The sequence below is a fragment of the Amblyomma maculatum genome, chromosome 3 (genome assembly GCF_055883805.1).
Source record: "Amblyomma maculatum isolate TAMU_Amacu chromosome 3, ASM5588380v1, whole genome shotgun sequence".
Taxonomy (NCBI): domain Eukaryota; kingdom Metazoa; phylum Arthropoda; class Arachnida; order Ixodida; family Ixodidae; genus Amblyomma; species Amblyomma maculatum.
The window spans coordinates 122723964-122735187 of NC_139346.1; positions in this window are offsets into that span (position 1 = coordinate 122723964).

An 11224-nucleotide genomic window follows, 5' to 3' on the forward strand; every position below is an offset into this window, starting at 1 on the left:
GCGTGGTGAAAGTGTTCACAGAACAGGTATGACAGGCATTGCGCCTCCTTTTCTGTAGTCCTAATATTATTGTTATTGGCTTTAATATGTACATAATTAAACCACATGAACCATTTTTTTCACTTGCACACCTTTCCATCACGCCCTATCCTGTGGTACCATTCCTTTTTTGATATATCAACTATTTCCTCTTCTGACCATTCCCTGACGCTCTATCTTATGGTACCAGGATTTTTTGGCTGCCGAGCTTCTTACGAGGAGCAACAGCAACGCCTGCGATTACGTTACTAGATAATAGTTACCAGTTGTATTTACTATTTTGTTAGTTACTTCCTCTTTTGCAGTGCCAGCGAAGTCATGTACAACTTTCCTGTGCTTAGAAAAAGTTTTATTAGACATAAGACATTCACATTAGACATTCTCATGAGCGGCGATAAATGACCAAAACAGGAATTGCACATGATTAACAACAAATGAAAGTGCACATAAGATAACATTCTAACGAACAAATACATCACAGATCAGTATTTACATACAAAATAAAATTTGGGCAGTTCGTGATGATGATATATACAATTTTGAATGGCAGTGTACATGAAGTTAATACAGTGTAGAAAATTTCCTAGACGCTGTATCTTATGTTACCATTACTTTTTTTTTGCTGCGAAGCTGTTTGGTTTGTGAGATACCACGGCGACGCCGCGAAACGCAGGAATGGGCGCCAAAAAGCTGCTCTCCAAAATGACCTCTTACTGAATCAGTGCCCAGCAGCGCGCAACACTGAGAACAAATGAAGAAAGAGCATTATAGCAAACATAATAATTATCATATGCTGCATTAAAACAGCAAAGAAATTACAAGCCGCAACATAAAGTACACTATACACTCAAAATAAAACCACAAAACATGACAAAAAAAAACAAGAAAAAAGTCGTACAGTAACATGGCACTATGAAAATTTGCATCTGTTAAAACAAAACAGAACAAAAAGCAGTTATTAAAGGTCAGCGAATATCAACAGCTTTTTGTGCCTCTTAAATTTGCTTTTACATAGATGGAACATGAAACATGGGATGGATTAATGAGCACAGCTGGAATCTGGTAATTACACCTTTGTTTGCCGTAATTTGTCCTTGTTTTATCGACGAAATTTTAGTGTTGCCTTAGAGGGTATTACTAGGCAGTCGGTTAGATGAGACGAAGAACAGCCGATTGCTATGAATATGTTATAACAAACGGTATATGTAGACTCGGTTAGCTTTAAGTAGATTAAGCTTTTTGTATAGAGGTGACGTTGCTAATTTTTCCAGTTTGCCGTAATAACCTTTAACTGCTAGGAGTGCTTTTTTTAAACAAACAACATCATCTAATAGGTCCTAGAAGTGGTGGTGCCCCACACCAATATGCAATAACATAACGTAGAGAAAACAGAGATAATACATAGGTACTTCTAGCTAAATAGGTAAAAGGTACAGCCAACAGTTTTCGGTAAGATTTGTGGCAATTCTAGAAATATGCGTATTCCAGGATAAGCGTTCATTGAACAAAACAGCGAGGAACTCCTGATTGGTTACCTGTTGTATTTGTTGGTTACGATTACTTTTTCAAGAGTGTAATGGATTGGGGCATTATTAAGTCCGAAAATTGCATATCTGGTTTTGAAGAAGTTTCAGCTAAATTTATTCGCCTGCATCTCGACATGCAAATTGCCAGCTAATCATTTAGTGTAGTTTCTAAATGTGGCAGAAATTGGCCTGCGAAAAAATATTTGTATCATCAGCATACATGACCAAATCTGACGAATCAGCTATGTTACAAACATCATTTATGGGAACTAAAAACACAAGAGAGCCTAAAATAGATCCCTGCGGCCACCTTGTGTAAAACACAAGAGATTGAAACACAAGTACTCCAGTTTACATACTCAGGTCTGTTGCTCAAGTAACTTCGAAACAGATTAAGTGGACTCCCACGTATTCCATAACAATTTACTTAAGAGAATTTCATGCTGCACACTTTCAAGAGCTTTTCAAAGGTCCAAGAACAGACCAAGTGTGTATGCTCGGGACAGGATATTATCAATTACTTTCCCTTTACCCACCAGTAAAGCTTGCTCGGTCAATCTATTTTTTTTTAAAGCCATACTTGGACAGGGTGATACATTGGGAACACTGAAAAACGTTTCTAATATGAATAAATGGCTCCTTGGAATAACTTAGAAAACACAGTTAATACGGATATAGGTCGATAATTCGTAACTTCATTTCTATTTCCTTCCTTATAAATCGGACACACTCGAGCTATATTTAGTTCATCCGGAAACACACCGCTGGTGAAAGTCAGATTTATAATATAAGCTAGAACATTGCAATGTGATGCCGAAACATATTTCAACGGTACCGGGCGCTAGCGCCACCACTGGACCGAACGGCGCTAGCGTGATTCCACTTACTGCTGCTGAAGCAGACGCTCGATTGAATTTGCGCGTTTTAAAAGCTAATTGTCGCGTTTATTTCTGTAGTTTTGGTTGATAACGAGTGTCAGCATTTCACTTTTTGATCTTCAATATTCGCTGGGGTTGCTAAAGTTTATTAAAGCTGTTGGCACGCGCCATTATGGCTCTGTACCCGGACGTATGCAAACAAAAACCCGGCGTAAGCTCCCATTGCTTCAAAAACAATAAGCTCATGTAATCTTTCTTATTCAAGATTGTAAAAGGCTAAGGAGCAAGTGATCATTCTCATGTGTGCATCAAACATATCAGCGAGCAAGAGTTTGTCTATGTATGAGTTGGCGCTGAGAAATTGGGTGAGTAGCGACAGAAGGAACGGCGCGCGTGTTTTAATTTGCACTTATCACGTGTTGGTTGATTGGTTTGTTGGGTTTAACATCCCAAAGCGACCCAGGCTATAAGAGACGCTGTAGTGGAGGACTCCGGAAACTTAAACTATCTGGAGTTCTTTAACATGCACTGACATCGCACAGCACACGGATGCCATTCCGTTCTGCCTCCATCGAAAAGGGGCCGTCGAGACCTGGATTCGATCTCGCTTTCTTGGGCACAGTAGTCGATCGCCGTAACCCCTGCGCCACCCCGGCGGGGCGCACTTATCCACTGTAAATATAACGAAGACCTCTTGCTGGCAGGATGGAAAAAATGCTCGCTTCTTCACGGAGCACAGCGCTTCCAAAAAAAAAGGAAGGATTGTGCAAGGGCCAGAAGGTCTCATTCTTGTGAATGAAGGCTTTTACACGGAAATTTCACTGAAGTAAACTAGAAAATTCTGCCACCATGGGCAGCCATATGCATGATGAGTTATTTCAGGCAGCGTCTGCAGTGCTGTAGTAATTTCAAATGACAGATTACGTGTATAAACGAGATGTAGTGCATGGCATATTGTGATGTGCAGAGGTATGCGCCAATTAAACTAATTTGCGCGGGGAAAACGAATATCCGCCTGAATCAAGAATGCCAATTACGGTACTGAGTGCGCAAGAAATTGCTGCGCACACTTCTTCACAGTTGCCTTAAATATTAACCAACTTCTTCCCCGCTGTTGGACTTGCTTACTCTGGTACGTTCAAAGCGGGGCAACTTCCGCAGGCACATCTGTTAGGCGCCTGCCAACTCCGCTGCTCTTACAGAGGAACCTTATTGCCTGGATTCAGTGACCGCTTACCTTTAACCGGTTGTGGGGGCCGCTTCAGGTTTTTTCCATCACTGTAACAACAATGTTGCAGCCCGTGCACGTCGTGGTCCCAGTAGCTAAAACTAGCCAACTTCGGCAACGCGCGGATTCAATGAAGTGCTTAGTTGCGAAATGAATGAGCCTAATACCCCTAAATAACGATAGCTTTCAAAAAGCCCCGAGGGCGGAACAGTGGGAGAGCCGGCTCTCCAGCGGCGATCTGGATTGCCAACTTGCCAACTAGGTCTGATACAGCACGCCCAGAGAACAGCGTAGCTCAGCGGAGCCCTGTAATAGGGGCACCGACGCTGTGAGAAGACGGAAGATGAACCACTTCTGCTACTAGAACAAGACCTTCCAAGAGAAATTAACGTATATCCTATCCTATCCTATCCTATCCTATCCTATCCTATCCTATCCTATCCTATCCTATCCTTTCCTATCCTATCCTATCCTATCCTATCCTATCCTATCCTATCCTATCCTATCCTATCCTATCCTATCCTATCCTATCCTATCCTATCCTATCCTATCCTATCCTAATACCCCTATTTAAGCTTGTCAAAACCAAACCGATATGTATAATAAATAAATAAATGAACGTAATACTAACGTTCAACTAAAACTGCCCAAGAAAGCACCCTACAGCAGCAGTTCAACGCGTGTCATCCCGCTTACTGCGTCACGCTACCGTACCAAGAGGTGGCACTACGGTATGTACTCGTGCCCAATAGCTTTGATGCCGTCATGGGCGGCGGAAACATTGCGTTTATATTTTACCCATATAAAGAGGTACTTGTTGTGGAACCACAGGCAGCAACGCAATAGAATAAGATAAAGATTTGATAGGTCACGCATGGAGGGGTTTGATAAAGATTGATCAAAAGTGGGTTTGGCAATTTCAATAAAAAAGTGGTTTATGATGTTTACGAAATTAGTTCCACTAGTCTGGGAATGAGATATAAAAATTTCTCCATTATTTCTACAGTTGTGCGCGTGTAATATTTCGTTTATTTCATGCCACAATTCATTGTGGTCGATATAAATTTTGAAGAAGCGTTGTGTATATTAAGCTTTTTTTTTTTTTTACCATGAGGTCTTGAAATTTACTGTTCGCGGTTGCACAGTCTGAAATACGCCACCAGCAAGAGCTCTGATCTTATATTATCTCAACCTCCTCACTAAACTTTCACCCCCTGGAAGCAACGCGAAAGACACACATTAGCATCAAACTGAACGCCATGCCTCTACACCTTGTCACTGCTTTTATTTGGCTAATTGGGTGCTAGATTCAGACACAGTAGCTGGTGCACAACTGGTCTCGGCCAGCAGTGCCCGTCTCCCTACTCTCTGTGTGCATCCTGTGCGCTGACACTATGTCTGTATATCTCGTTGTTGACCAGTTTATGTAGACCCGAGACGTCTTGAGATGCTTTCAGACACAGCAGAGCGGTGAGAACGGCACTGTGCGTTCTGTTGCAATAGTTAACAATCCACCCCACTATTGAAACAAATGCGGTCTGGACTGAGGCCTTCCTGTGGCGGCGCTACACAAATACTGCATTCACCAAATATATTAAGGAAGGTACTGACTTCTTGCTCATATTGCACTGATCACATATCAATTCACTCTTGCGCTAGTAATCGGGGACATTAATTCAAGTTTTTGTTTATTTACCAGGGCTGATAGCTGCTAGGAACAGCTTGGTTGAGGATTTGTCTGTGACTGCTAGTCGCGGCCGTACGCACATGAATTGAATGAAGCGAATACTGCAAAAAATTCTAACTAGCGTAATGACATTGTAAACATATATCAGGAGTACGTTTAGAAATGCGTATATGTCCCAAAGAAACAAAACAAGTTCGAATGAGTTGAATTTCAAGGATAAGTACCTATGATAATTAAAATAATCTTCATTTCTGTATTAGCATGCAATTGTAAAGACTGGCAGTGGCACAAACAGGCCAGCGATATATTAAGAAAATACAATGTATGCTCATCAGTGTTGATGTTATTCGAAAATGTGCGTTTAATAAGTGCTGCAGCAAGTAGTGTTTAAATATTTAGTTTGATTATTTCGAAAATCTGGAATGAATCAGAGATCCATCTTGCGGGTGCAGATCGGATTTGAAGTGGCAATTAAATGTTCATTGCTTATTAAGAGGTGCCTAAAAGTTTGTTGTAGTAGGGCGGTGAGTTGGGCTAGTTGGGTTATGTTCATCTTGAGGAAATATGTGCCGTAAGTCATAGAAGATAGCCTCCTGTACAGTTTCATGTTACTTTTATTACTTTTTATGTTTGCTGGCTATGTGCCGTGTTTCTAGGCGAATTATAGATATGTTTTCCTTCGGAATAAATTTTAGTTGCGAGACAGCGCTTGTGTTGTGTACTTCTCCGTCCGCCGTCTCTGTTCGCGCTGTTTAATTCCTCAAGGTGCCTAAAAGTTAGTGGAAATATTTAAAAGAGTGCGACGTATAAAAGGCGTATATGCACAAAATGAACTATTTTGTAACGCTGGAAGGCATGTTGTGTAGGGTAGAGGCAACGAGTGTTATTAATATAGCGAGTAAAGGTTTTGTGAAAACTGTTTTTTTGTGACACATAAATAATTTTAGACGGTCGCCCAAACTAAGGGGCAATAGTCCAGAAGAGAGCAAAATAACATGAGAAATTTTAATTTTTTTGTGTCCGTCGATAAGCGCCCGAGACATTGTTGTTCTCCCGCTATAGAAGAGAGCAACTGGCAAGACACCTAGGGGCTAACTGCTATTCATTATTACATATATCGCGCCGACGGGCACGGAAACACGCAACGAACTTTGCCTGTCGGTTGTTCTGTTCATGTTATCGCATTACGGACCACTTAGCGCGACATACCGACTATTGGAGAAAATTTTTTTAAAACACTCTCCAGAATCTTGTCACAATTAATTTACACCGAGAAGATACCCTACGATTTCATGATTATCTATAGTCTCGCAGCCTTGATTTCTGCATTCAATTGCGTTAGGCAGCATAGCTGACAAATTATTTTCACGGAAAATCATTAGCTTTGTGTCTGCGACACTTATTTGGAGAATATTGAACAAGAACTGTTTGCAGTTTGGTAAGTCTAGCGCTTTTACGGAAGGCTAAACTTTTGTCCAAGCGGTTTGCTTGGCCAATATGCAGTCAATGCCTGAAATCGCATTGCTCGCCATTCGCGCTTACAAAAAAAAAAAATAAATTACTTTTCTCGTGACCCTCTAACTCTTGTTAAACTTAATCCCAAGATGTTTTCGGTATGTGATCATTGTGTAACGAGGACCACCAACCGCTTTCGGATAATGAATGCCCCGCACATGGAACAGATATTTTGTGGTCGTGCTTACTGGAAAACATCATTCCAACGGCCCATTATTCCTAACCATAATACAGTTCCTGTTAAGATCACCGCTGAAAATGTCGCACATTTCATTGTCTGTAGACAATCACCAGCGCGTAAGTTCCCCCCCCCCCCCCCCCGACATGAATTCTAAAAACAAAAATAAACTCTCTATCGATTTCCACTCGGACTTTTTTGTGATCTTACAGCATTCATCATGTGGCTTGATCGCTCCCAGCCTCAAAGTTGACAAGGTCATCCCTGTTATTGAAACCGGGGGAAATAGCCCCACATTTTTGCCACCTGAAACCAAGATCTTTTTTTTTTCTAAACATCATCACTGCCGAAAATGATTTTTTTTGTGACACGCAACTCCTAGAACTCACGACTGACTTTCAATGCAACATGAACGCCAACTTACAAACTGACTGCATTTTTTTATTTTGCTGAAGCTTTCGACCAGGTCGTAAATTTCCGTCAGTTCTCGAAATTATCAGATTGGTTTAAGCGCACAAAAACCTATCTGAGTATGAACCAACTTAGCCCCACAACGCATATTACTCGAAATTATCTGCTCTTTGCTTAGGCACTTTAACACTGACATTACCTCGTAACTTCCTTTCTCTTCGACAGCAGTTTACATCTTTAAGAAGCTTACCTCCACAATCTTTGATGTGACATTTAGGTTATGCTTCAAGGCAGTGCTATTGGTCCCTAAATGTTTCAGATGGACATTGATGACTTATTGACTAGCATATATTGTTCTCCGCGCCTTTTCGCAGACAACTGTAACGTTCACCACTCTGTTAAATCCATGGATGGTCGCCGTTCTCTCCAAGTGGAAGTAAAAAAAAAATCTTAAATCTACTAAGTGGAAAGATATCTCTCTGTCAACCGCAAGTGCACTAATTCTGATTTTACGCACCTCATAGACAGCGCTATTGCGTCTCGGGCTTCATTGTATATATATATATATATATATATATATATATATATATATATATATATACAGGTATTCATCTAACGCGTAATCTTTGATGGGCCACGCACATGCACGCCATTGCACCAAAGGCCCGAAATCGCTTCGGTGCTTGCGTCGAAACTTGAAAAACGCTTCGCTCTTAGCAGCGCAAGAAAAGATATATACCTATGTTTCGTACGTCCACAAGTAAAGGTTGAATCACCTACGTACCCTCCATTTCTAAACTACCTAATCAGAATAAATGCTATCCAAAATAGACCGTTCATTCCAATACATGTAACTACACTCTTCACAGCAAGGGGAGAGGTGTTGAAAGCGAGACTTGTCTCGAGCCTTTACACATTCGTCGTTCCATCGCTCTTTAATGGTTATTTCATAAACATATTACAGTAGCAAGTCATTTCCATCACTTCTGGAAGTGCCTTAATGCATTCCACGTCGGCTACATAAACAGTACAGCATAAAATGCACACAAAGAAGTCAAGCTTTAAATTCACCCGCATTTAAACGTGCAGGTGTTATTTAAAATAATCTTCCTGACATTATTGTGTGCATCCGCAACCAACAATAATTGCATGACCAGCTTCGCGAGCATATATAGAATGATATCGGGACCTCCTTTACCGTTGTTTTGCCGTATCAAAGTATATTTCTGTTTCATTGCTATTGCGTCCAGTTTTCGTTTATTGTGCGCTTTACATTTGCAGACTGAGATTGCTAAAAAGAACGCTGCATGTTTTTAGATGTGTAATTGCCACGTATTGCATTAGTATCACTACTAATAACCCGGCATCTATTATATTTTCGCCATTAGGCATTGCCATAGTAATTAGTTTCTATTAAATGTTTCCTTGCATCAGATGTTGCATTAACTAGACCCTGTTGTACACATGTCATTATTCCCCCCCCCCCCCCCCCCCTCACTGCCCTTCTGTGCCGTGCAAGATAACATGATTAAACAGATAAAGTGACACGGCAGCGTTGCGCTGCAGAGTCAGCTATGTTTGAAACCAGGAGACACAACTCGCAGGGTGCTATTGTGTGGCTTCACTTCAGAACTGTATTCTCAGTGCTTTAGAGCTTTCCGCGCTACCGACTTTCACCACAGGCTATCACACAAAGTGGGATAAAAGTCGGGTGATCGCGAAACTCGGGGTATCTTTCATAGCGCCTTGGGCAGAGGACTGAGTTGATTGGAGGAAATCATCGCCGCTATCTGCCGAAGTCGCTCTCTGGGAGGCATACTTATCCCCTATATGATTGCCGTTATCCCCGATCCTATGTCAGTTGTCGTCGCCTACCTTTGTTTGCGGGGACGAGCTCGTGATTTTCAAACTCAAAAGAAAATAAAAAATCTCGCTGAAAGACGACAGATCAAAACCGTGGTGAGAGAAAAAAGAAGTGAATTAAAACAGAGGGTGTAGGCCATAGATTTTTGAAAGTAACCCTTGGCTGCCACTACCCGTTTTCAGCTATATGAAGGTTTTTTTCTTATGAAGAGGACACCGATACTGCGGGTTCATTTTGCCAACAATATCTTGGCAAGCTTCTGATCATAACTGTCCTTTCAAGCCCTTTGACGGTGTTCTCATGTCTGATTAGTAACATTTGGTAACGGCTCCACATATCACGCCCTCGGGAATGTGGACGTAGGAATTACTGCGCTTTCAACGGACCTTCCTGAGAAGGCCAGTTTTCAACTGCAAGCAGAGGGCAATAAACAACACGGAGATGAATTATCTGCATGTATCCATACGTGTCGAAGCCATGTTTTTCAGGAGGAGAAGTAACATTTTATGACATAGGTTTTTCTCGGGAACATTCTATCTTCGGCAGCTTCCATCGTGGATGTTTTGAGATATCCACAAAAAATGTAAAATATGTATGTTGAAAGTGTAATTCTTTCTTGGCGTCCTAGCTTGAAATAAAAAAAAATGGCTTCAGTTTTATTTGTTTCCTCCTTTTGTGACCATTGTTCGAACCTGTACGCGATAGTGCTCTCACTTTGCATTCGGGGACGCGTGCACTATTTCGCAACATTTTCTCAGACACTGTATTCCACTCAATTCTGACTCACTTTGCCGATCCATTACTGTAGTAAAACCAGCGCGAACACGCGCTGGCGAACACGCGCATCGTCATAAGTGAGGGAATTCGGCGTCCGAGGTGCAATTCGTCCCGCTAACACTTGATCAGTCTGCGTGCTGAGTGCTGCCACAAGCAAGGCTCGCTGCCGTGTTGGGTCGGTAATAGCATTGGCTTCAAAATATGCTTCAGCCCTTGTAAGGTACGCTTTCCACTTATCTGATGTGTCGTCGAAAGTCGAAAGCTGCAGGCTGGTCATAGCTCTCGTCGGTGCTTCACGTTGCGGCAGGCTGTCGGCTTCAACTTGCCTTGTCAGATGGAAGGAAGGGTGCACTAGGTGTGATCCTCCTGTGAGGGTACAGACCTCAACCTGCGACCATCATCATCCTACGGCTACCCCAGGCATGGCGTCCCGCACCATAAGGTTTTGGGGGTTTTTTGTTTCGGTGAGCGGGCTTTTCCCAGCCAAGGGGCTCATGCAATCCGGCCTATTTCCACCGGGGCGGGGTCGCAGTGCATATGCACCACGTCCGCACCACCCTGGTGGGTCGAAGCCTGACACGAGCAAGTCTTCTAATATCTCACTTCTAGTTTTCCGTTTTCTTCTTTGAAGATCACCATAGAGTGTCCCCATTCTTCAAAATCTTTTCTCCCTAAGTGGCGTCTCTCTCTCTCTCTCTAGGTGGAACCATAGTTTTTTCTGATTTTGGCCTTCACTTCATGGGGGCTCGGAGTCTTGTTCGAGTAGGCCGCTTTGCAGCGGGCCAACCAAACCACTTTTACCGCAAGGGTAATTTTCGAACTCGTCGCCACTGTAGTAAAGCCAGCGCGAACACGCGCTGCAACACGAACGCTGGTCGGCAGTGAACAACCACGTTTATTGCCCAGAGCCGAGATTTTAAACCTCTCAAGCTGAGAAGGTTACAGAAGAGGGAGAGAAGCGTGAGCTACAACGCAGACACGAGGCTGCCTTCAGCACAGGAACGCAGGCACGCGCGGCTGTCTTTGGCACAGGAACGCAGGCACGCGGCTGCCTTCGGCACAACGAAAGAAATACAACGATTACACTCACTCAAACTCGCCGCCTTTCGTTGATTGTGTCG